A 25,084-nucleotide genomic window follows, 5' to 3' on the forward strand; every position below is an offset into this window, starting at 1 on the left:
TGTAGACACATGCTACCTGTGAAATCTCTTGATTTCTGGGATTCTGCTGCCTAAAGAATTCAAAATCCATACCCCACCTTCCCTTTCTACACAGGAATTTGGAGTTTACAAACATCATTCATGAAATGAGTAGTTACACCCACCTTTGTCTCTGCTATGGGCTTCTACAGGAAATCTATCCTTGTATGATTATCAAATTCATTCAGGACTAATTCAGTTATTGAAGGTCTTCTTATCCCTTGCTTGTCATATATTTCCAAAGAGCACCAATTTGAGGGAGGTATATTATTTAAGCTGAAGAATTCTTATTGTCCAGGTTTTTATAGGTAACTGAATCTCATGTTCACCCTAGAATTTGAACAGATATGCTTAAAAAGGCTATTGTGGAAGTATCTTGAAAAGTTCCATCTCATTCCTCCAATATCCTATGGTTCTTATATAGTAGATTATTTCCATCTTATCTTGTAACCAACAAGAAACTAAGATCAGAACCATGCTGTGGTCTTGACAGCCAGGGCCCCCCAATACATACCATCATTCTAATGGAAAAGAATAAAAAAGCTGTAGTGAGAATATATGAATTTTAATCTCATCTCTTACACTTGTTAGCTATTTGATTTTTTAAGGTAGTTACTTATTTCACATTTTTGAAGATTAGTTTTCTAATCAGTAAAATGAAGATGACAATATTTTCACTACCTCACAGGGTTGCTGGGAGAAACATGATTTATAAAATTTAAAATGTTTTATAAACATAAGTTGTCATTATCTTCGACTGTTTTTGCTTCACCTAAGATCAAAACATTTTATGAATTTGTAGGTATGTTCTCTTCAGAACCATGAATCATACTTAGAAACCTGTATTTCATATTTATAAATAGTTGGTGAGAGTATTTCTACATTTTTCCAGAGCTATGCCAGCTTTTCCTGAAGCATAATTTTTAAATAATATTTTTTCTACTATATGTAAACAGTTTTTAACATCTTTTTAGTTTCGAATTCCAAATTCCTTTCCTGCTAATTTTCCCTTCGTCCCTGTCTTCCCTCCTTCCTGAGATGGCAAGTGATCTGATATAAATTTTACATGCAACACCACAACTTTTAATATTTCTTCAGTAATGCAACAGAATTTCTTGATGTAGAAATGTGTATAAATTCCTTCAGTTGTTCTTTTTGACTTAATTAACTTTAATAGTTAGGTGGTCCTATGAATGGATCCTGACCAATGTTACCATATCATTTCAAGTCACTGAAATTAAAGGAGCAGCTTCAATTCATATCCCTGACAAGAAGGAACTTGGGTCATGTTATCTGTGGATTGATTGTGATATTCTGACCAGTTGTTTCGCTTGGCAACTGAAGATGGGAAAGACATATTCTACAGAGTCAGCTTTAGAATATGTATTATTTAATTTCAATTAATATGAAAAAGCAAAGTATAAACAATAAAGATTTCTGTTTCATTTTGATGTTTCATTTCATAATTTTCAAAATTTATTAGAAAACCAAATGCCAATTAGAAGAAAGACCAGAAACTGGTAGCAGTTTATATCATGTGATAGGGAGGTTGAGTATTTTATATTCACTTGGCATTAATAATAGTAATAATAATAATAACTCTGTTTATATAGCATTTTAGTTTACAGAGAACTTTTCTCATATTAGTTTTGGGAGATAGTGACCACAAGTATTGACATTCCCATTTTATAGATGGGGCAGCTAGGTTGAGGAGTGGGTATGGTGCCAAGCCTGGGGTCAGGAAGATTTGAATTCAAGTCTGGCCTTAGACAGGTCTGTGATCCTGGGCAAGACACTGAATCCTTTTTTTTTTCTTTCAGTTTCCTCATCTGTAGAATGAGCTAAAGAATGAAATGGCAAACCATTCTGGTATTTTTGCCAAGAAAATCCCAGAAAGAGGTCATGGTTGAAAACAACTAAACAACCAAAAATTTTTTAGAAAAGAGGGCATCAATTTAGGGGAGGCTAGTAGCTTAGCTCTGTGCCAAGACAGGTAGTGGCAGAGCTACAATTCTAACTCCTAAGGCCACTCCACTACATCATGGGACCTCTCAAAAGCCAGGAGTTGTGTTGTATTCAGGTGGTCAATGGTGCAACACCTGGGAAATCTGAGATACCTGCAAAAGTCAAGAGTATGGTTTTGTGTAGAGGTCAGTGAGATTCAGTAAATTAAAATTGTACACTTTTAAATATATAATATTTTGAAATCATGCTGTTTTAAAATTATATTTTTCACAGAATAGATTTCTGTTAATGAAGTTTGTTATAGGGGTCTTTTTCCATTTACTGGTGGATACAGTGAAGAGATAGGAGTCTAGTTAAGGCTGAAAGCAATTTTATTTGGTGTGATTAAGGGCACACAGTTTAGAGAGCCAGTCCTGGAGTCTAGGTTCAAATACGGTCTCAAATACTTCCTATCTTTGTGACCCCGGACAAGCCTCTTAATCTTGTTGGTCTGGTCCTTGCCCTTCTGATCTAAGACTTCTGGGTCCATGTTTCAGGGTAGTTGCTGAGGTTATAATGGTTTGTTTGATCATCATGGCCTAAGTTTAGGGTATAATCATGGGATTTATTTTATTGTTATATGGGGAATGAAGGGGTCCTGGTCAACAGGACCTGATTAGTTTCCAACACCCAAAATCACATCCCAGGGAACACTAACCAGGACACAAAAAAATTCTAGCTTGGAATATTCTAAGTATAGAAATTTTAGGTATGGAAAGGTTCCCTAGAAAAGTTAAAATAGAACAGAAGCTGCCACCCTGCAATAGGAAATTTATCCTTATTGAGACAGATTAGTAATCAGAGAGGTAGTGTGATTTTTAGGTCTGGAATCCCAATGCATACTAATTTGCATCCCAGTCATTTAGCACTTGCTTTGTAAAAGCCTGAAATCATCTCTCCCTTTTCCCTGGTATGCAGGTAGCCACACTTTCATGATCTACCTTATAGGGTTGATGAAAAAAAAGTTTTCAAAGCACTGTATAAATGGGGATTCAGGTGAGTCATTGCTATGTCAAAGAAAGCAGAGGCCGACCTTCTACTACTTAGGAATTTTTTAGATTTCATACTCTCCTTCAAATCAAGGCACACAAGTCCCACTATTCAGTAGTTGTTCCTTGATAGCCACCAAAAGTGTGAATATCTGCTTGCGGTTTTGACACATTTTAACAGCTCTGTTTGTGAATTCCATCTCATCTTTAAGAGATTTATTTTCCCCATTATAGGAGAACAAATGTGAAGGACACTGAAATATAATATGGAATGCCTACAGATCAGCAATAAATATGTTTAAAATGTACTTAAAAGCACTTACTTGAACAGGAAATACTGATTAAAGGGTAAGGGTATGTGTTAAAAGTGTAGATGTCTGGCAGTTAAAGGACAGAATTGCTGATGTCACTATTAGTGCCAGATGTGATATCCCTGAAGATTCCAGTTAAAAGATGCTGAAATTTAAAAATAAGCTTTTCAGACTTCATAAAGGCAATGAATCAATAATTTGTTCTGTAGAAAATTGAATTGGTGCTAGATACTTATTAATTTTGTCAAGGGAAGTTTTTGTCTTTTGTGTCCCCAGTTCCTAAGCAAAGTATTTAGTATATAGTAGTCAATTATATAGGGATAATATTTTGTTGATTAAATCAAGACCTCATATGCTGTAGAGCCATTATGAGATCCATGATCACCCTATCTTTGGGAAAAAACAAATGTTATACAAATTATCTTGTTCAGATAGTGATTTGGATAGACATTTGGAGAAATAATTCCAGAACTTATCCATCATTTAAATTTTATATAACTTTGGTAGACATTGACCTGAAGGAAAGGTGCAGACTAGATTATCTTGGGAAATTTCAAAGTCCTGCCGATAATTGTACATCTCACCCCCGAGATAAAGGTACATCATTTTACTGCACTTCATTTCAAAACCAAATTTTCCTATCTCGTCCAGGGTCCAGTCTCAATACTAGTTGACACTGACTTGTTCCATTTTTCTGACCTGGGCAAGTTGGCCCCTCCTTAAGCAGACAGGCAGACAATAAGCAATTATTATGTACCTACCATGTTCTAGGTACTGCATTAAGCACTGAGGAGACAAAAGAAAACAAACAAACAAAATAAACCAAAAGCAGTCCCTGCCCTCAAGGATTTCACTATCTAATGGTGAGGGGAAGATAACAAGCAAACAGCTATGTGCAAATGAGTTGGTAATAACCTACATAGGGATGGCATTTGAATTAAGAAGAATTGGAAAAGGCTTTCTGTTAACAATGGCATTTTTGTTGAGATTTCAAGGAAGCCAAGAGGCCAGATGAGGGAGAATAGTCCAGGCATTAGAGAAAGCCAGAGAAATGATCGAAACCAAGAGATGGAATGTCTCATTCCCGGAACTTCAAGGAGACTATTGTCATTGGTTGGAAGAATCCAGGTTATAGAAGGTTAAGAAAAGAGTGAGAGTCAGAAAAATCTGGAAAGACTTACTTGAACTGATGCAAAATGAAGTGAGCAGAACCAGGAGAAAATTGCCTATAGTAACAACAATAATGTGTGATTATCAACTGTGAATGACTTAACTATTCTCAGCAACATAATAATGTAAGACAGTTCCAAAGGACTTATGATAAGAAAATGCTATCCAGAAAAAGGGCCACTGTAGTGTGAATGTAAATTGAAACATACTCTTTTTTTCTTTTAAAAATTTGTTTTTCTTCTACAACATGACCAATATGGAAAGTTGTTAAGTGTGGTACAAACTCTATCAAATTGCTTACCATCTCAAGGAAGGGAGACAGAGGGAGAGAGAGAGAATTTAGAATTCAAAGTTGAAAAAAACCAATGCTAAAAATTGTTTTTACATGCAATTATAAAAAAATAAAATATTGAAAAGTTAAAAAGAAAAAGGGATAATATAGGAAGTGGGACTTTCTTTTGCCAGTGACCTTCTTGAGGAGTTTTGTCACAAAGATCAAAAGATAAGGACAGCAAGGTGGCTCAGGAGATTGAGAGCAAGACTTGGAGATGGGAGGTCATAGATTCAAATCTAAAATGGAAGGTAAAGGTTTGTTTTTTTTTTAATTTGAGAGAAATGGGATATATCTCAGACATTTACTGCCTAAGGGAGGTAGGGTGGAGAGAGAGGGGGAGCAAATCTGAATCACAAAATTTCAGAAAACAATTGTTCAAAATTGTTTCTATGTGTAATTGAAAAAAAAATAAGTTTCTTTTTTTTTAAGAAATAGAAGATAATTGTTCATGGGGATAGAAGGATCAATTGAGGCATTTTTGAGGATGGAGAAAGCAGAGCAATGATTGTAAGCAAGAGGTGAGGAACCTGTAAACAGAAGGATTGAAGATGTTTGAGAGAGTAGAGGTGGACAAATGGGGACAGTCTCTTGGAGGAGGCCATATCCTGGTTGTCCTCTGCTCCCAGGGCCTCAACACATTCATGCTATCAATTCAGATAACTGATTGGTCTTTTCACTACTGCAGCTTAGAACTCTCAAACTCAGGTATCTATCAGCCTCAGTCTCACCATTTGTCGAGATCACAAACATGGATATGACCATCCATGGATCCATCAATATCTAGGAGGCTAGAAAGGATCATGTATGTTTGAGTGGTCCTGCTGTGGTGGACCTATGAGATATCAGAGCAGAGAAGGGTTGTACAACATGAGAAGGGATGAATAGTGGTGATCTGCATAGCTCCTACAGAGGATAAAACAAAGCCATCATTGCATCAAAGGGTTTTGTAGTTATTTTAGTGGATTTTAAAATGTATAATTTAACCACAAAAACAAAGGCTTGATATGGCACTGAAATCACTGATTCTTTTGAGTATCTACTTGTTATTTGTTTTGCAGCATTGAACAATGTGAAATAGGTATATATTGAAGACAAACATTATATATAGATTTCTGAGGCTCATATGCTTTGTAATCTCAACTTTAATCTCTGTTCTGCTCATCATACCTCGTTTAATGGTTGTGTGCACATGTTTACATTATTATGTCTGCATATGAAATGCTTAGTTTCTACATTAATAATTTGACAATATTTTACTGACAGTTCAGAAATAAAATCATATTTCAAGAGATTCTTTGATTCATCCCATGCATTTACTTTTATACACATGTTGTATTAATGTGTGTAAAAAGTTGTGGTTTAAATGACTTGCCCAGGGTCACACATCTAGGAAGTAGGTGAGGCTAGATTTGAACCCAGGACATCCCATCTCTAGGCTTTGCTCTCTATCCCCTGAGCCACCTAGCTACCCTAAAAAGTACGTGTTTTTTCTAGAAAATAATTATAGTTCAGAAATGGAAATAATCATGGTATTGACCTATTAGGACAGCTAGTTGTTGAAAATATCTAATTGCAATTTGGTACTACACTTGATTTTAGCTAAAAAGCTGAGAAATGATCTTTAATTGCAATTTGGAAATAAAGCAAGATAGGCTAGTACAAAGAATATTTAGACAAAACATTAACTGTTTCTGTCGTCGTCAATCTAAAGTACCTTTTTCACCACTTATTTTTTATTATTCTTAATGGATTCCAGAGTCTCAGTTTTTCAAACTTTGCCTTCTTTTGACCTCATAGTTAACCTTTGGCAGGTTTTTCTTCCGCTACTTCTTTAACCAGGAATGGATCATAGCCGTAGCAATTTATTTTGCTGGCTGCTGTTGTGATGTCTTTAAAGCTAGTCTTTCCAGTCAGAGAACTGTCTTGCCAGTCTCATGGGAGCCTTCAAATTACTGGTCCCTATACTGCTCATCACTTCTTTCCTCTTCTCTCACAGAAAACAGAAAAGATGGATGGAAATGCCAAGGTACATGACTTGACTCAGTTTGGGTAAAAGCCTATTGCAGTTCTCCCAATCAGAAGAAGGTTTCCCTAGCAACCAAGTCACCAACTTCCCCTTTCCCTAAATGATCTGCTTAGCTTTGACTTAAATCCTCCTTAGCATAAAATGCAAAGATTACTCATTAAAATGCTACAGTTGGCTTCTATCAGTCTATTTCAATCCTGAAAATTCTTAAAGGAGACAGGGATCTTACAATATTTGAACATGCATTTGAACAGACATTTTATAACCGCATTAAGAAAATTGTTATTTTCGCATATTCATTTTCTAAAATAAATATAAAAATGCTTAGTATTGATGTGCGTACAAAAAATTTCATTTATTGGAATTTGTAAAAGACATACACACAAATGTGTATATATATATACATGTATATACAAATATATACATATATATCCGTCGCCGTACATTGATGAAGTGCTGTTGTGTTAACTATTGCTAGTCCTTTACTCCTTTAACAATGAAAATCAAATAATCAGTATTAATTCATTTTTGTTTCTTAATTTATATAAACTGGAAAAAAATCTAAACCATGATTCTTAACCTCCGTGATTTAATTATATGTTTAAACATTGTTGGGTTCTAAAGTCTTTTCTGAATAAAGAAAATTGTTGCTATCATACAACTTATTCTGTTTCATTAAGTTCTTGAAGGATATACTATCTATGTATCAGTTCTAGGAAGTTCTATTAAGCTAGAAAGGCCTCAGATGCTGATCTGGTGAAACCCAAAGATAAGTTTACTTCAGTCTGGAAGCACTCATCACAAGATGGTTGGCCAAAATAGCCATTACTCATGAAACTATGTACTAAACTGGAGAAGTATGGTGATCTGCATCAGTAAAACTCTCAGGGATGAAATACCAGTGTTTTCAAGTATTTGAAGTTCTTCATTCTTCATTCACTTGAGTGATGTCCTTAATTTGAGAACCTCATTCAACAAAAAATTGAGACCTAGCCAAGCCTTTTCTTCCAGTGCTATTCTTAGCTATGACCTTTGATACCTCCCCAACAAGGTTCTACCTGTGGTGTTGGAGGCATTTCTCTAGTTCTCTTGATGTAGTTAGTTTATTTTTATTTTTATTTTTTTTAATTACATGTAGTAACAATTTTTTTGAAAGTTTTATTTAGTCAATTTAGAACATTCTTCCTTGGTTACAAGAATCATATTCTTTCCTTCCTCCCCTTCCCCCACCCCTTCCCGTAGCCAACACACAAGTCTGCTGGGTATTACATCTGTTCTTGATCAGAACCTATTTCCATGTCGTTGATGTTTGCACTAGGATGTTCATTTAGAGTCTACACCCTCAATCATATCTCCTCGACCCATGTATTCAAGCAGTTGTTTTTCTTCGATGTGTGTCTTCCCACAGTTTCTCCTCTGAATGTGGATAGTGTTCTTTCTTGCAGATCCCTCCAAGTTGTTCAGGATCACTGCATTGCCACTGATGGAGAAGTCCATTACATTCAGTTGTACCACAGTGTACCACAGTGTACCACAGTGTACTCTGTGTATAATGTTCTCCTGGTTCTGCTCCTTTCACTCTGCATCAATTCCTGGAGGTTGTTCCAGTTCACATGGAATTCCTCCAGTTCATTTTTCCTTTGAGCACAATAGTATTCCATCACCAACATATACCACAATTTGTTCAGACATTCCCCAATTGAAGGGCATCCCCTCATTTTCCAATTTTTTTGCCACCACAAAGAACACGGCTGTGAATATTCTTGTACATGTCTTTTTCCTTATTTATCTCTTTGGGGTATAAACCCAGCAGTGCTATGGCTGGATCAAAGGGCAGACAGTTTTTTAGCTCCCTTTGGGCATAGTTCTAAATTGCCCTCCAGAATGGTTGCATCAATTCACAGCTCCACCAGCAATGAATTAATGTCCCAACTTTGCCACATCCCCTCGAGCATTCATTACTTTCTGTTGCTGACATGTTAGCCAATCTGCTAGGTGTGAGGTGATACCTCAGAGTTGTTCTGATTTGCATCTCTCTGATTATAAGAGATTTAGAACACTTTTTCATGTGCTTATTAATAGTTTTGATTTCTTTATCTGAAAATTGCCTATTCATGTCCCTTGCTCATTTAGCAATTGGAGAATGGCTTGATTTTTTGTACAATTGATTTAGCTCTTTGTAAATTTGAGTAATTAGACTTTTGTCAGAGATTTTTGTTCTGAAGATTATTTCCCAATTTGTTGCTTCCCTTCCAATTCTGGTTGCATTGGTTTTGTCTGTACAAACCCTTTTTAATTTGATGTAATCAAAATATTCTACATTTTGTGATTTTTTTTTCTAACTCTTGCTTGGTCTTAAAATCTTTTCTTTCCCAAAGATCTGACATGTATATTATTCTGAGTTTGCCTAATTTACTTATAGCTTCCTTCTTTATATTCAAGTCATTCACCCATTCTAAGTTTATCTTGGTGTAGGATGTGAGATGTTGATCCAAACCTAATTTCTTCCATACTATTTTCCACTTTTCCCATCAATGTTTATCAAATAGTGGATTTTGGTCCCAAAATCTGGGATCTTTGGGCTTATCATAGACTGTCTTGCTGAGTTCACTTCCCCAAGTCTATTCCATTGATCCTCCTTTCTGGCTTTTAGCCAGTACCATATTGTTTTGATGACCACTGCTTTATAGTATAGTTTGAGATCTGGGATTGTAAAGATACCTTCCTTTGTATTTTTTTTTCATTATTTCCCTGGATATCATTGATCTTTTGTTCTTCCAAATTAATTTTATGTTTTTTTCTAATTCAGTAAAAATGTTTTTTGTTAGTTCAATGGGAATGGCACTAAATAAGTAAATTAGTTTGGGTAGGATTGTCATTTTTATTATGTTAACTCATCTACCCATGAACAATTGATGTTTAGATCTAGTTTTAATTGGGTGGAGAGTGTTTTGTAGTTGTAGTTTTATAGTTGTGTTCATATAGTTCTGTGTTTGTCTTGGCAGATAGAATCCTAAGTATTTTATATTGTCTAGGGTGATTTTAAATGGAATTTCTCTTTCTAATTCTTTCTGATGATGTGTTGGAAATGTATAGAAATGCTGATGACTTATGGGACGTAGAAACAATTTTTGACATGAAATTTGTTCAGTCATTCCACATTTAATGGATGCCCCCCCCCTTCTTGGAAAATAGGATCATGCAGCTTGAGATCAAAAGTCTAGAACATTAATCTTGAATGTACTAATACATTATTTTACAAACATGGAAATTGAGGCCTATTTAATATTATTAAGCAGTTGGGTTTGCTTAAATTTGTCATATGACTGAACCTTAAACTTATATCCAAGCAAACAATTTTTTCAAAAAGCATTTTTGTTTTTGGAAGTCCTTCTAAAATATATTATGACTTAATTAGCCTTTTTTAAAAAAATAATATATGATTGTTATTGGGAATATTCTCAGAAAAGGAAATAGCCAAGAACGATCCCATGTGGAGTCACAGAGAGTTGGACATAGTTAAAAAATGACTCAACAGCAACAAAATTATGAAAATTATTCTCTATTTGACTAAAATTGCAGTGATAGAAGGCTATAAAATTTGTTGTTTGCTGTGTGCCCAAGTTTCTTTGTCCTCATACCAACTGGCCTGGGACTGCTAAGAATTTTGTATTTAAAATTTTTTTTGCACTATCATTTTTCCTTCTTGGCCCAGGTAATCAATTATCTTTTTCTCCTGCTATGCTTGTTGCCATCCTATCTTGAGACTTACTCCTCCCCCCAATCCAATTGCTGTTTCCAATTTGCTAGAGGATTCAAATGGCAAATCTTATTAGTTGACTCTGAATGAAGGCCTTAAGGATTTTTAATATAAGCAAAGACTTTATGAGTGAATTTTACTTGAAATTTTTGTTTCTGCTTTCCCAATCAGCTGAAATATGATTTATTAATAATATTGCCAGTACTGAAGGCATTTGAAGTTCTTAATGAAAAAGAGAGTCATCTTAGAGGTGAAGAAGATAATGCCCTGGTTTTCAAAAAAGAGAAGGGGGATAGAATATGCAAACTATAGGCCTTTAAGCATTAATTTAGTTTCTGACAAAATTTGATGAACAGAAATAAGTCTTGATTGTTAGATTAAATAATGGCATACATTTATTTGAGTAAGATTTTAACAACAGATAGATCCAGGACTATTTGAATAGGAAGAATAGTTTTCAAAGGTTTGAGGTGGACTTGTTAGGAGGTCTCTAGTAGAATATCGTAGGGATCTAGGATTTGTTTGCAGCTATTGAACATATTCACCAATAATTTAGATGAAAATATAGACGATGTGGCATTTAATTGCCATTAAATACAAAGCTAGAAGGGAGAGCCACACTGATATTCATATTGATGAAAGGATACAAAAAGGACTTGGAATTCCAGAATGGTGGGCTGTGTCTTATAAAATCTAATAGATAGAGATGTAAAGTTTTTCCCTTGTTTTAAAAATTCATCTTTTCAAATATAAGATGTGGTAGACTTGAGTAGTAAGCAGTCTGGAAAAATCTGCAAGTGTTCACTGAATAGCATCATCAGCCTATTATTTATGTTCTATGATAGCTAAGAAAACTAATGCTACCTTGAAAGAAGCAGTGACTACTAAAGCTTTGATAGTTCATCATCTGGTCAAGTCAGACCTCATCTGGAGTCTGGTGTTCAGTTGTAGGAATGACAAATTAGGAAACCAGTGGATAAACTGGAAAGCATCTAGAATAGGGCAATCAGCATGGTCAAGATTCAGGTAGGGAATAGTTTGAAGACATTAAATAAGTTTAGCTTAGAGAAGATGAAGACCATATATAAGTATGTGTAAACAGTTAATGTGGAAATGGAGAAGGGAATAAGCATTTATATGATGACTGGCATGTGTCTGGCACTGTGATAAGGTTTTTTTAAAGAATATTATCTCGTTTGGTCCTCATAGCAACCATATGAAGTAGGTACTATTATTGTTTCCATTTTACATTTAAGACAACTAAGGAAAACAAAGATGAAATGACTTAACTAGGGTCACACAGATTTGAAATCAGGTCGTCTTGACTCTAGACTCAGTTGTCTCTATCCATTGTGGCACCATCTGCCTTAATGGAAAAGTGATTAGACATTAATTCTACTCAACTCTAGAGGAAAATTTAGGGTTACTGTAGACATGAATTTCCTAACATTCAGAGCCATTGAGAGGGAGGATGGGTTGTTTTGGAGGTTAAACTTCCTTGTACAAGGAGGTCTTCATAAATGATGACTTGTTGGTTACTTGGTAGAGAAATTCTTGTTCCAATGTGGTTGGATTAGGTGTCCCTTGAGAACGATTCCAGCTCTGAAATTCAGTAATTGTGAGTTTTCTGGATAAATAACCTCTAAAGTGCTGAGGTGATAGAATTGGGGTGATGGTAATAAAGAATGAATGTAGTTCACCCATTTCTCAGGATCAGTTCTTGTTGAGAGTCACAGTTTATCCTCCTTAAATCTGTTTTGCATAGAGGGCTTTTTAGCATAGTAATCTCTGTGTGACTTCCCTCATATTCATTCATTGATGTAACTAATTTTTTTTTCCTTTGTAGGTTTTTTCCTATCTAATTGCCACTCTGGTTCTCTGCCTTCAACATGCTGGCAGTTACATGTTCAGCTGTGGTTCTACTTAGCCTTAATCCTCTATTAATTGCCTCTTGTTCAAATCCCCATAAGACCAGATTATCATTGGCTTAGGGTTTTTGCTCTATCCTTGTTGGTTTTCTTTGTTTCAGTTCTAACATCTGCAAAAAATAACCAGGAAATTGATATTGGACCATTTTATTTCTAGCTAGTGCCCCACTTTTCAGAAATCCCCCCCCAAAGAAGTATTTTTCCCAAACCAAAAACTGAGAGAACCTTCTGTGATCTACTTTTTTCTAAAATCTTAACACTCTAAAACAGGGATTGCTATGTTTTTTGAGCAATTGAACTATATGTATATAACTGTGACCAGAATATATATATATATATATATATATATATATGTATATATATACACATATTTATTTATTTATTTATTACTTCTCTTCTGTCTTAGAGTTAATGCTTAGTATCAACTATAAGACAGAAGGTAAATGTTTTTTTACAGAAGAAGAAGCAGAAGAACCTGAGGCTCAGAGTGACCTGGTCAAAGTCATACAGGGAGTAAAGGGCAAAGGGTAGAATTTAAGCTGGGGATTTAGGACTCCAGAGCCAAGGCACTTTTTGTTGTTCATTGCTGAGTTAAATTGGATAACCAAGAGACAAATGTCTACTTATTTAATTTTACATTTAAAGAATCTGTGGCCCAGAAAGGATAGGTGACTTGTCAATGATCAAACAGAAAGTTAGTGACACAGCTAGAGCCCCAGGTTTTCAGACTCCCAATCAGAGCTCTTTGGATGACATTGCACAATCTCTGTGACTCAAGATGGATTCAAGCCCATGTCTAGAATTGTCTGCTCAATTTTGGACTTTGCTTTTAGAGGGACATATGCTACTTGGTGACTTGGAAAAAGTCTATGGTTCAAAACAAAAAAAGATACTATAAAATCTTTGATATTATGTGATAGATTTATATTAGGGTTAGACATAGAAATCATAATTCCAACCCCCCCCCCCATTTTACAAATGAGAAAACTGAAGTCCAAAGAGCATAAATGACTCATTCACAATCAAAGGGGCACTAAATTTAGAGGATTCAGACTCAACCACTCTGGCTCCCAGGTCTAGGTCTTTTCACAGCATCATTCTTCTTTTGATACTTCAGATGGTTGGCTTTGAAATTTTCAGTTGTGGCCTACTTATTGAGTTTGAAGTGCATTTAATGGATGCCAGGTGCCAATACATCTCTTTCCCACATTATTGTTTCCATAATCATGGGGCATTCTAACTAGAGAAAGGAAATAGGTTTAGGGCAATGAATTGCTTCCAAGTCCAAATCTATGGTAGATGGATAACTGTTAAGATTTCTGCCCTCATACTTACATATTTACCATATGTTGCAACCTCATATTTATTCTATGTGTCTCCCCCTTTTTTGCTTTAGTCCTTATCTTTTTAGTTTTTAACAATGGATCTTTAAGAACTAGGAGCTCATTTAGTCCAGCCTGTTCATTTTACAAAAAAAGAAACTGAGACTTAGAGAGAGAAACTCTTGGAGCAGCTACATTTTCCTGTGTTACTGCAAATTGGGCAAAATACCTTAAAAAATGCCAAGTGTCATAGTAGGAGTTTTGAAATGATCTTGTTTCTCTTGTTCAGTTTCTTTCTGACCCCTATTAATGTAACTTACAACCTCTAGTTTATTAAAAAAAATAGAGCAAAATATGGCAAAAACAGTATTTCAGAATCAGAAGTAAGCCTATCAACAGGGCTCACTCTGAAACAAAATCTCATACTGATAACAGAAAAATTTGCTTAGGCTTCATTCTCTGATTGTTGAACTTTTCTGTCAAGCCAATTGTTTGTCCATCGAAAGACATTTGTCTTCTGTAAATGCTGTAGGCTAAACTTTTTTTAATATGTGGCAACTGTTAGTTGTTTTCAAATGTTTATTTGACATGATCTGCATTGATTATAAATATTTGGTCCCTGGATGGCCCAGGAGAAAGCTTGATCTATATTCTGACCACTTTGGTCTTATTGCTGGTCACTGGCATGCTGCAAATGGGGAAGTCATTTAAGGTCTTTGAGAAAAGAAGGATGGCATCATCTAGACATTCAAGCAAAAACACATCGAAGTCAGGTTCATAATGTGTTATGCACATCTTTGTCTCTTTCCCTGTGACTTAAGCTTCTTGGGAATAGGAGTTAATGAATACAAATGACAATTACTGTGAAAATCAAAGGGAAGGTTTTGATAACTCATCAGGGTACCAAAAGATTGCACAGTTGAGGGAAAAACCAAAGTCATCTTAGAGGTAACGACCCATTATTGTGTGCACCCTCCTTTTAGCCAAAAACTCTATTCACTTGAGCTTAAAAAATGATTCATTTGAAAGGTGTTTCTATATTCCCGAGACACATGAGACAACCTGGTTCTATTCTGAGAACGTTGTTTTAAATCTGCCTTAACAGTGATGATAACCTCTTGAGCTATTATAAAAGGTTTAGTAGGAGTAACTATAGATGTATATTGGGAAGTGAGAGACTTTTGTTCCTCTATTTATTGGGAAAGAGTTCTTTATACCCTTACTGGAAAAAATGCTACCCTTCCTGATGGTAGGAATGTGAACTTTGTAGTTCATTGGTTTACCTCAGTTCCTTTAAAAAAAACTTTTAACCCTTCCCTTCCCTCTTAGAATCAATACTAAGTACTGGTTCCAAGGCAGAAGAATGGTAAACACTAGACAATAGGGGTTAAATCTTCCCCAGAGTCACAAAGTTAGGACATGTCTGAAACCAAATTTGAACCCAGGACCTCCTATCTTTAGGCCTGACTCTCCACGGAGGCACCTACCTGCCCCAGTGCTTCTATTTCTCATGTAATCTTTTATCTGAAGCAAATGCTTTGTAGGCTAATTATGCTGCTCTGGTGGAACTTGCATGAGGATCCTGTTATTGGGTTTAGTAGATTGCATCAGACTATTTATTTCACTCTACACCAATGTTGAAAATATTTGCACACTTTATTAGTATTGTGGTCTTAAGTTGTCTAAAACTTACCACAAGTGAAAATTAAACCAAACAGTGCTATTTTTGATAATGCAACATTCTGCTGCAGAGTTCATTGCTTCTTGTTGACTGAGGCCTCCCAAGGGCTGGCTAACATGGTCATTTCTAGTGAGACTGTAGGACTAAAGGATTTCTAAGATTTCTTCAGCCACAAAGTTTTGTGGTTTTTAAAAATTGTCTAAAATAAGGCCTCTTTTTTTTCATTACCTCCATTTTTTGAGGCCAAAACATTGTCCTGCACACTTTAAAAAGTCATTGGTTGGGGCAGCTCAGTGGATAGAGAGCTACTCCTAGAGATGAGGTCCTGGGTTCATAATTTACAGATACATCTTGGCTGTGTGACTCAGGGCATGTCACTTTACTCCCACTGGCTAACTCCTACATTTTTCTGCCTTGGAACCAATACATAGTATTAATTTCAAGATGCAAGGTGGCAAGAATTTTTTTTTAATTCATCGGATTTTCTTTCTGCCTTGGAACCTATACTTCATATCAATTCTAAGACAGAAGGTAAGGATTTTTTAAAGTAATTGGATATTCTGTGTCTCTACATTTCAGATTCCAGTCTTATTTTAAAGGCTATTTTTTTTTTGTATTTTGAAGATATCAATATTACTCTCTATTTGGGTGTGTGTGAAAGGACTCAGAATGCCAGGGCAAGCTTTCTTATGCTCTTCAAGGATGGATGCTGTTCCTTGATTTGTGAATGTAACTTAAAAAAAAGTTTTATTGATATTCTTTGCTTCTATTTCATCTAAATTCTCCTGCCTGTAACTTTCTTCTAAAAATCTGGCACCATTTGCCGTTTTTCTTCTTAAGCCCTCCTTCAAAAGTAACCAACCACTGATTGTTGTATATCAGGCCAGTCTGTGGCAGACCCCTTGTTTCCCAGCTGCTCCCTGCTGTGTCATGTGCTTTGGATCTCTGCTTCAGAACATCCTTGATACAACTCAGTAATCTTCCGTAACAGGGACAGGCAGAGTGTGGATAAAACGCATAACTGTCCATAATCCAAAAATCTTAGTTTAGCCAAGAGTTTCCATCTCCTTCCCCAACCAGATATTTTCAGAAAGGGAAAAATGAAATTCAATTTTGTATCCTTCCCTTGCTTAATTTCATTCTTACCATTCATTCATTTTAGTCCTCTCTTTCCAAGACCCCATTTGGGGTTTTCTAGGTGATGTTTGCAGGAGTTTTCCTTTTCCTTTTCCAGCTCCTTTTATAGATGAGGAAATTGTGGTCAAGAGGGTTAAGTGACTTGCCCAGAGTCACCCAGCTAGTAAGTGTCCAAGTTCATATTTTAACTCAGAGAAATAAGTATTATAGTGATCCCTCACCTATTGCTAGAATTACCTTCCAGAGACCCCCCACGATAGGTGAAGGTCCATGAAGTACTGGAATTATATTTATTTTATAATTTATATATATTTTAAGATATTTTAGACCCTTCCCACTCCCCTATAAACCTTTTCCCACACTCTTATTAACCTTTCCCACACTCTTATAAACACTTTGCCAATCAGTGCCCAGCACAGCTCTGTGGTTGGTTGCCTTTCAGCTAATAGTGTGCTGTGCAAAATCTCACATTGGCAAGTTTACACAAGCAGTAGTGGCATATTGCATTTCCATTGTGTACATTATGGTATTCATCTACAAAATCCTGCAATATAGTGAAAACCCTGTGATACAGAATCAGATTTGGAAAAAAACGAAACAAAACCCTGCAACACAGTGAAGCTGCAATAAGCGATATAGCGAAGGTAGACTGTACTGACTCCAGGCTTGGCACTCTAACCCTGTGCCACCTAGCTGTCTCAGTTTCCTAGAGAAGGTTAAAAATAATGAAATATAGGGGTTGTCAAACGAGCAAAAGGAAAATAAGCAAAGGGGAGTACATGATTAAAAACTGAATAATAAAGGTAGACATCTTTCTTCCTCCCCTCCTACAGTAAATGTCTATGGAAACACATCGGCATCAGCCCACCATAGCCTCTTGTTACTTTGGTAAGTGGGTCAAGGGAAGCCACATTCTTGCCAATTGTCCACATGGCTCCATATTGACTCAGCCTAGTGTCATTCATGTGGACTTTTCTACTCTCCATCACCTGGAATGTTTATGTGTCTCTTTCTTGGATATGAAGACATCCTTGTTTGCCACTGTACTAGTTCTCCCTGGGGATGCCAACATATAACCTATGTTTTACACATCTAGCTAGACACTTAAAGCAAGAGGTTGGTTGGTTGGCTGTTTTTTTCCTTTGATTTTTGCATCTTTTTTCTGTGTTCTTCCCTTTTCAGAACCTCTTTAAAGCCTCAAATATAAATTCATAGCAATTTAATAATTACTGGTTAGCTAAATGAAGTTTTCCATGGTGGTAGCATGTCCCCTGCATTTAGAAATAGGTCCTAAATTTGGCACATGCTAGATTATTTGAAAAAGTTAGATTTACAGCTCCAGTTTCATGCTCATTCACATTATAGTCATACTGCAAGTATATATCTTAACTTGCTAAAGCATCAAACTGCTGTTCAGTGCAACTACTGGTTGTTTTTCTGGGGGTGGAGGCAGGAAGAAGCAAAATCCTAAAGCATATTCTATATTGCGGCAATCTATTATAAGCATTTAAAAAGCCAACAATTGTTTTTATTTCTGATTATGCTTGCAAAAGTTGTTGCTACTATGCATTTGGGGTGATGTGAAAGTGATTCTTCTAGCTACTCTTCTGATTTCTTGGCCCCCAAAATAAAAGAACCAAGCCCAGAACAATCACAATGAAAATATTCCTAAATTTATTACAATTTGTGTATGGTTTCTCCCCCCCCCCCTTCTCTTTTAGGTGACAAATCTTTGCTTTCCTCAGGTGGTGGACTATGTATTTATTTTGAAAAGTAATTTCTGGAAGTAGCTAGGTGACTCAGTGGAATGAGGGGGGGGGTCTAGGGATAGGAAGTTCTGAGTTCAAATGTGGCTACAGATACTTCTAGTTGTGTGACTCTGGGCAAGTCAGTTAACTCCCATTGCTTATTTAGCCTATAATGCTCTTCTGCCTTGGAACCAATACACAGTATTATTTCTAAAAGATGGTAAGAGGTTTTTTTTTTTTTTTTTAAGAAAGAAAGAAAAGATTTCTTCAAGTTAGGGTATATTTAGAACTAATTAACATACAAGCAAGAATAAAAATATTTTTAAACCCTTACCATCTGTCTTAGTATCAATTCTAAGACAGAAGAGTGGTAAGGATTAGGCAATTGGGGGTAAGTGACTTACCCAGAGTCACACAGCTAGACAGTGTCTTAGGCCAGATTGGAAATCAGTTCCTCCCAACTCTAGGCCTGGTTCTCTAATCACTATGCTACCTAGTTGTCACAGCAAGAATAAAATTTAAACCAAGGAAGCAAAGAAAGGAAAACAAAATTCATCTGACCTGGGATGGACCTTGTATATTTTACTGTTATCCTGTAAAATCAATCAAAAAACATTTTAAAAACAACTGTGTATCCTATCCAATGTTCTAGATTCTAGAAATAAAAAGACAAAACCCAACAATTCTGTCATTCAGGGCCTTACCACTTATGGAAGGAAGTTCCTAGTTATATTTTTTTTCATGACAAAAATTTTGGCAAGATTCCTTTTTGGCACTTTCAATATGGATTAGTTATATGTTTCTTTCAACATGTATTGATTATTGGTCAGATCCTTAATAAGTTTGAAAGTAAAAACTGGTGCAAAAGTCCACTCATTATTGGTGGAATCATGAGATGAGTGCATTTAGACCTGAGCAAAAACTTTGGATGTTATCTAGTCTAGGGCCTTAATTTTACTTATGAATATGGGGCTCAGATGATATAATTACCAAGACGGTAAAAGCAGAATTGAAACTCAGGTCTTGCCACTGTACCTTTTCGGGGAATGCTTTTATAATATTTAATTCTGTAAAGAGACAATTTTGGTCACAGTGGAGAGGGGGATAAATAGTTAATCAAAGGACATCTGTGTTCCTCCATGAGTCTTTTCCTAGTGTTCATACAGGATAAAAAAAATAACAATAATGACCCTTTGCTTGATGAGTTTTTAGCCTGGTTGGAAAGATAAAATAAATACCCACATGAAAAGATAAGGAACAGTACCAAGTTCCATTTACGATTAGTGCTTGGTAACTGATCTGAACAGTAGGTTCTATGGGGTACTGAAGAAGAAAAGATGTCTTCAAACAAATGTGTAAGGGAATTTTGCATCAAGGAGGTAAGATCTCAGTTGGGTCCAGAAAGATAGGTAGGATTTAGAGAGCAGAAGAGAGAGGGGAGATTAAGATTTAAAGAATTCATTGCATTCATGAGAAGAGGGGTGGAGGCTGAAGCTAGTCAGTGCCTTGACAAGAAAAATCATATTTCAAATGGATTTTGAATTTTTTAAGGTATATATTAAGGGATTAGGGGACAGAGGAGTGATTTGGATAATAATTATTATAATGATAATGATGATGATAGCTACTGTACACACACATATCACTTTAAAGATTGCAGAATATTTTACAAATATTATCTCATTTGATTCTCACATGAGAAAATTGAGAAAGAGATTAACTGCCTTACTTTGGGTCATTCAGCTAGGATTTGAACTAGGGTCTTCTTGACTCCAATTCCAGTGATCTATCCACTGCTCTCCCCAGCAGCTTCTAGACATCATATGTATCAATATTTTTTGCAAAAATGCACTACTAATTAACCAATTAGAGTTATCTATCAGCATAAATTAAAGAACAGAACTTAGTGCAAAAATAAACAAGACCCTAGGTTTTGTGGCTATTTGTTAAAAGTATGAAACTAATGATAAAGCTTATTTAACAGTCTTCAATTCTGTGTGCCATGGTGAGATATAGTAGCCCAAACAGTCCGGAAGATAATTTGTATCTACAGGTGCCAGGCATATGAGCATGTTAGCGTCTGTCCTAGACACAGGTATAATTATTTTCTTCAGTGAGTCAGGAATCATAAGGACTTTTAAATTGTTGCAATTGTGGCAGGAAGGGGTAGTAAACTCTCAATCATCCCCAGAAAATAAAACAATTTGAGGATGTGTCCTGAATGAAAGTGGCAAACTTCTTACTCATGCATCCAAATACTCCACGAACTCATTTTTAAATAGATGATCACATAGAAAACAAACACCTGGAGAGTGTGTGGACCATTGCATATTCATTTCCCACATGCTAGAAAAGCAATTTTGAGCACATTCCTCCTCTGAAAAAAAAAAAATTCAAGGTGTCCTAGTGGAAAGAACACTGAATTTGAGACTCTGAGACATTTACTAGATATGTGACTCTGGCAAATCACTTAATTTTTCTGAGCTATACTTCATCTGAAGAATTGGGGTAATTGCATCATAATTCCACCATACTTTCCTTGTTTTATAAGTATCAGCCGAAATAACTGGTTTAAAGTGTGACTGGATGTCTAAATGCATCAGGAGGGCTGATTTTTATGTCCTGTGCAGAGGTGGTGTTATATGGGATGGGGAAATTTTTTTTTCTCCTTTGCTACCATGTTTGTTTTTCCTCTTGAGACATATTATAAATCCCAAGTATGCACCCTCTTAATTCAATCTACTAAAAAGAACCTTTTAGTAGTAGCTACTTATTAACCAGACCTAGAAGAATTGGTGGTCTTTTTGTTTGTTTGTTTACCAACCTAACATTTAAGAACTTTGTAAAACTATAATGTATTTTGTGAAAGGTGAGCAATAATCATTAGTATACTTTGATCAATCTGCAAGTTAAACTGAAGAATTTCAGGATTTCGCAGAAGCCATTTTCACTTCAGATGACTGGTTACCTGATTCTAAGTCCTGTTTAACTCGAGCAGTTTTCTGAACCTTGCACCTAAATAACCGTCATTTCAAATGAGGTGTAACAATCAGGAATGATTTTGCTTTTCTCAGGCTGGTATTTATTGCAAGGATCTGTTCAGAAGGAGCTGTGCTGTTCTTTCTTTGTTTTTGTTCGCCCCTCAGGCATGTGACCTTAATCCTGTGGACTTTCTGGTGCCTCCTGGAATGTTCATAAGTGTAGCTGATGAGGCTTGCTGCAGCAGAGTATGGTAGAAAGTGCCAGACTTGGAGCCTCATTAGAGACCTGGGTTCAAAGTCCACTCCTTTTACTTGCTAACTCTGATGACTATGTACAGGTCATTTTATATGTCTGAGACAGGTTCCTCATTTTGGAAAACAGGGCACAGGAAGGGAGATAATAATAGCACCTACCTAACAGGGGAGTTGTGAAGAGCAAATGAAGTAGTGTGTAAAGCTCCTTGCAAATCTTAAAATACTTTCTAAATATCAGTTATTATTATCTTTGTTATTCACTGCTCAGTGACCTATTTCTGCCTAACTGTGTAGCATTTTAGAAGCAGTCATCTCATTCTGTAGTTGGAATAGATCTGCCAAGGCTTTTGTTTTAAGAGAAAGCCAATTTGATTCAATTGTCAATTACCCCCTAGACTTGTCCTTGTGGGTATTGCATTCTTATAAAACCTGGAAAAGAGCTTTTACATGTGAATGAGTGTTCAGCACAGATAGTTTATAGTTATTGGTTCACTGCTTCTCAGATCAGATATCTTCTTGACAATTATTTGTTGATAGTGGTTATTGGGGAAGGTGGCAAAAAATTGGAGGAAAATGTGACCTCAGAGTAAGAAAAAAAACTTATAAATGCTCTTATTGATAAGAGAGTTGGGAGGTGCATGACATGGCAAAGTACTGAAATAACTTCAACAGAAAATGAGGAAGCACAATTCCAATTTAAAAATTTTGTAGAAAATGTAGTAGATATCTTTCCTACTTTTAGAAACAAGCCTTATTCTCTCTCATTCTGAAAAGTCCCTAATTTGACTATTATCCCCTCAAGCTCTTGACCTATATCTCACCTCCCTTTCTTAGCCAGTCTAGAAAATGTTGTCTATGTTCTAGCCCCCAATTCATTTCCTTCTATCACAAACTCTTGACAAATGACTTATGTCTCAATACTACTGAAATTTCCATCTCCCAAGAAACCAGTGGTCTCTTCATCCATAAATCTGATGACCTTTTCTCAACTACTCCTTCATCTTGACTGAAATTTCCATCTCCCAAGAAACCAGTGGTCTCTTCATCCATAAATCTGATGACCTTTTCTCAACTACTCCTTCATCTTGATGTCTCTAGCACTGGACTCTCCTTACACCTGCTAACTGAGGAGATCCACTGTTTGTCAGCCATTCTTCTCCTTTTTCAGGGTTTTATTGAGACTATTCTCTTGCTTCTCCAAACAACCCTTCTAGCTGCTACTTTTTAGTTTCCTTTACTAAATCATAATCCATTTTCTGCTCCTTTATTATGAATATATCCCAACACTCTATTCTGGGAATTCTTCTCTTTTTTTTGTTGTTCAGTTGTGTCTGACTCTTTCTGACCCCATTTGAAATATTTTTAGCCAAGATATTAGAGTGGTTTGCCATCTCCTTCTCCAGCTCATTTTATAGATAAGGAACCTGAGGCAAACAGGCTTAAATGACTTACCTAGGATTATGCAGCTAACAAGTATCTAGGACCAGATTTAAACTCAGGAAGACGAGTTTTCTTGACACCAAGCCCAGCACCTAGCTGCATCTTTTCTTTCTCTTTTTAAAGCACGTTCCTTCCATCTTAGAATCAATACAGTGTATTGGTTCTAAGACAGAAGAACAGTAAGAGGTGGGCAATGGGGTTTAAGTGACTCTCCAGGGTTACACAGCTAGGAAGTGTCAGAGGTCATATTTGAACCCAGGACCTCCTAACTCTAGGGCTGGCTCTCAATCCACATAGCCATCCAGCTGCCACACCCACTACCCATCCCTCTTTACCAGGGGTCCCCAAAATTTTTATACAAGGGGCCAATTCACTGTCCCTCAGTCCACTGGAAGGCAGGACTATAAAAAAAACAAAACAACAACACTATGAATAAATCTGCATACTGCTGTCTGGGATAGTGGAGGCTGCAGTGCTGGCTGTGATGGGCCTTGCACAGGTGCTTTGCAGCACCACCATATCTTGTGCTCCTCTCACTGACCACCAATGAAAAAGGTGCCCCTTCTGGTAGTGAGGAAGGGGCTGGATAAATGGTCTCAAGGGGCCTCGTGTGGCCCATGGGCTGTAGTTTGGGGACCTGTGCTTTTTACACTATATCATTTGGTGATTTTATTAGCCCCCATGGGTTAAGTGGCCATCTCTTTGTACATAAATCTCAGCTCTGGATATTCAGTCCTAGCCTTTCTCCCGAATTGAGATTGGGTATCAACCTGTCTATAGAACATCACAAGCATTTCCATAGGTACCTCAGATTCAACATGTCTGAGCTGTACTCAGGATCTTTTTCTCAAAAGTCACCCCTCTTTTTAATGTTCCTATTTCAGTCATCCAGCTTCATAATCTCAGGGTCATATCAACTCCTCACATTTGTGAAATCAATTAAGAAGCATTTATGAGGCAGCTGGGTGGCTCACAGAATAGAGAGCCAGCCCTAAATACGGGAGGTCCTGGGTTCATATTTGGCCTCAGATACTTCCTAGCTTTGTGACCCTGGGCAAGTCACTTAACCCCCAATTGTCTGGCCCTTACTGCTCTTCTGCCTTGGAAATGATATTTAGCATTGATTCTAAGACAGAAGGTAAGGGTTGTGTTAAATAAAAGCATTTATTAAGCATTTTTTATTTACTAAGCACTGGCAATACAAAGATAAAAATTAATCCCTGCCATCAAAAGAGCTCATGTTCTTTTAAGGGGTTTGAACCTTATAATATATATATATATATATATATATATATATATATAATAAATGAGTTCATTTTTTTTAGGGAAGCATTTAAGTTGGGGTCATAGGAAAGAGATCATAGAGAAGCTGGCTCTTGAACTTAGATTTAAAGGAAACTAAAGTTTTTATGAGGCAAAGGTGAGAAAGGATTGTCAAAATATGTGAAATGTCTAGCACACCATTTTGGTTGAATGGTAGGCTGAATCAAGGGGAAAACATGTATACCAAAGTGGCAAACAGGTTGAAACTAGGTCATGATGGACTTTAAATGCCAAACAGGATTTTCACTTCATTCTGGAGATGAGCTGATGAAGTTTCTTGATGAGAAATGAGACACAATTAGACCTATGTTTTAGGAAAATCATTTTGGCTTCTTTGTGAAGAATAGATTGGAGAATAAAGACTTGAGGCTAGAGATTAATTAGAAAACTATTGAAATATCCTCAGCCTACATATCCAATAAATTGCTAAATCTTGACAACTGTACCTTTACAACACCTCTCACATCACTCATCACCTTAGTTTAGGCCCTTATTTTTTTTTCAGGTGGACTATTGCAAAAATAAATGAAGCATTAGTGTGATACCTTCACTTCCTGAGTGAAGAATTTTCTCTTTATTAGTATTAGGTCCCACACCTAGAGTTTGGAAACCAGAATGTAAGGTTTCCTTTTCACCTTTTCTATAGCCTGGATCCTC

General features: G+C 36.3%; 1 protein-coding gene across 16 annotated transcripts in view; it reads left to right on the top strand.

Annotated features, from left to right (window-relative positions):
* NEDD4L (NEDD4 like E3 ubiquitin protein ligase) overlaps nt 1-25,084 on the top strand; it is a 444,249-nt gene that overhangs the window by 195,871 nt on the left and 223,294 nt on the right. The window lies entirely within an intron of this gene.

The sequence above is a fragment of the Monodelphis domestica genome, chromosome 3, assembly GCF_027887165.1.
Source record: "Monodelphis domestica isolate mMonDom1 chromosome 3, mMonDom1.pri, whole genome shotgun sequence".
Lineage (NCBI taxonomy): Eukaryota > Metazoa > Chordata > Mammalia > Didelphimorphia > Didelphidae > Monodelphis > Monodelphis domestica.